At 53.0% G+C, this 2500-nt stretch overlaps 1 pseudogene; it reads right to left on the reverse strand.

Moving 5' to 3' along the window:
• The window catches only part of LOC124020746, an 80018-nt pseudogene that overhangs the window by 63702 nt on the left and 13816 nt on the right, over positions 1-2500 (reverse strand).

Consider the following 2500-nt stretch of genomic DNA (forward strand, 5'->3'; position numbering starts at 1 on the left):
TTGAACCCACAATCCTGGCCCCAGTGGGTAGTGAACACATTATCTGGCCCCAGTGGGTAGTGAACCCACAATCCTGGCCCCAGTAAGTATAGAACCCACCTTCCTGGCCCCAGTGGGTAGTGAACCCACCATCCTGGCCCAAGTGGGTAGTGAACCAACCATCCTGGCCCCAGTGGATATTGAACCCACCATCCTGTAGTGAACCCACCATCCTGGCTCCAGTGGGTATTGAACCCACCATCCTGGCCCAAGTGGGTAGTGAACCAACCATCCTGGCCCCAGTGGATATTGAACCCACCATCCTGTAGTGAACCCACCATCCTGGCCCCAGTGGGTATTGAACCCACAATCCTGGCCCCAGTAAGTATAGAACCCACCTTCCTGGCCCCAGTGGGTAGTGAACCCATTATCCTGGCCCCAGTGGGTAGTGAACCCACCATCCTGGCCCCAGTGGATAGTGAACCAACCATCCTGGCCCCAGTGGATATTGAACCCACCACCCTGGCCCCAGTGGGTAGTGAACCCACCATCCTGGCCCCAGTGGGTAGTGAACCCACCATCCTGGCCCAGGTGGGTAGTGAACCAACCATCCTGGCCCCAGTGGATATTGAACCCACCATCCTGTAGTGAACCCACCATCCTGGCTCCAGGGGGTATTGAACCCACCATCCTGTAGTGGACCCACCATCCTGGCCCCAGCGGGTATTGAACCCACCATCCTGGCTCCAGCGGGTATTGAACCCACCATCCTGGCCCCAGTGGGTAGTGAACCCACCATCCTGTAGTGAACCCACCATCCTGGCCCCAGCGGGTATTGAACCCACCATCCTGGCCCCAGCGGGTATTGAACCCACCATCCTGGCCCCAGTGGGTATTGAACCCACCATCCTGGCCCCAGTCGGTAGTGAATCCACCATCCTGGCCCCAGCGAGTATTGAACCCACCATCCTGGCCCCAGTGGGTAGTGAACCCACAATCCTGGCCCCAGTGGGTATTGAACCCACAATCCTGGCCCCAGTGGGTAGTGAACCCACAATCCTGGCCCCAGTGGGTATTGAACCCACCATCCTGGCCCCAGTGAGCAGTGAACCCACAATCCTGGCCCCAGTGGGTAGTGAACCCACCATCCTGTAGTGAACCCACCATCCTGGCCCCAGCGGGTATTGAACCCACCATCCTGGCCCCAGCGGGTATTGAATCCACGATCCTGGCCCCAGAGGGTATTGAACCCACCATCCTGGCCCCAGCGGGTATTGAACCCATAATCCTGGCCCCAGCGGGTATTAAACCCACCATCCTGGCCGCAGCAGGTATTGAATCCACGATCCTTGCCCCAGCGGGTACTGAACCCACCATCCTGGCCGCAGCAGGTATTGAATACATGATCATGGCCCCAGTGGGTATTGAACCCACCATCCTGTAGTGAATCCACGATCCTAGCCCCAGCGGGTATTGAACCCACCATCCTGTAGTGAACCCACAATCCTGGCCCCAGCGGGTATAGAACCCACCATCCTGCCCCCAGGGGGTATTGAACCCACGATCCTGGCCCCAGTGGGTAGTGAACCCACCATCCTGGTGTTGAAACCCCCATATTCTACAAACTGAGCCCCACAGGAAAAAAGGTGATTGGCTTCCTGGATTAGGATCTATAGCTACGAGAGGATGTGGTTCCTGGATTAGGATCTATAGCTATGAGAGGATGTGGTTCCTGGATTAGGATCTATAGCTATGAGAGGATGTGGTTCCTGGATTAGGATCTATAGCTATGAGAGGATGTGGTTCCTGGATTAGGATCTATAGCTACGAGAGGATGTGGTTCCTGGATTAGGATCTATAGCTATGAGAGGATGTGGTTCCTGGATTAGGATCTATAGCTATGACAGGATGTGGTTCCTGGATTAGGATCTATAGCTATGAGAGGATGTGGTTCCTGGATTAGGATCTATAGCTATGAGAGGATGTGTTTCCTGGATTAGGATCTATAGCTATGAGAGGATGTGGTTCCTGGATTAGGATCTATAGCTATGACAGGATGTGGTTCCTGGATTAGGATCTATAGCTATGAGAGGATGTGGTTCCTGGATTAGGATCTATAGCTATGACAGGATGTGGTTCCTGGATTAGGATCTATAGCTATGAGAGGATGTGGTTCCTGGATTAGGATCTATAGCTATGAGAGGATGTGGTTCCTGGATTAGGATCTATAGCTATGAGAGGATGTGGTTCCTGGATTAGGATCTATAGCTATGAGAGGATGTGGTTCCTGGATTAGGATCTATAGCTATGAGAGGATGTGGTTCCAGGATTAGAATCTATAGCTATGAGAGGATGTGGTTCCTGGATTAGGATCTATAGCTATGAGAGGATGTGGTTCCTGGATTAGGATCTATAGCTATGAGAGGATGTGGTTCCTGGATTAGGATCTATAGCTATGAGAGGATGTGGTTCCTGGATTAGGATCTATAGCTGAAATCCATGTCAGGTGTGTGTGTGTGTG

This window comes from Oncorhynchus gorbuscha, unplaced genomic scaffold (genome assembly GCF_021184085.1).
Source record: "Oncorhynchus gorbuscha isolate QuinsamMale2020 ecotype Even-year unplaced genomic scaffold, OgorEven_v1.0 Un_scaffold_895, whole genome shotgun sequence".
Classification (NCBI taxonomy): domain Eukaryota; kingdom Metazoa; phylum Chordata; class Actinopteri; order Salmoniformes; family Salmonidae; genus Oncorhynchus; species Oncorhynchus gorbuscha.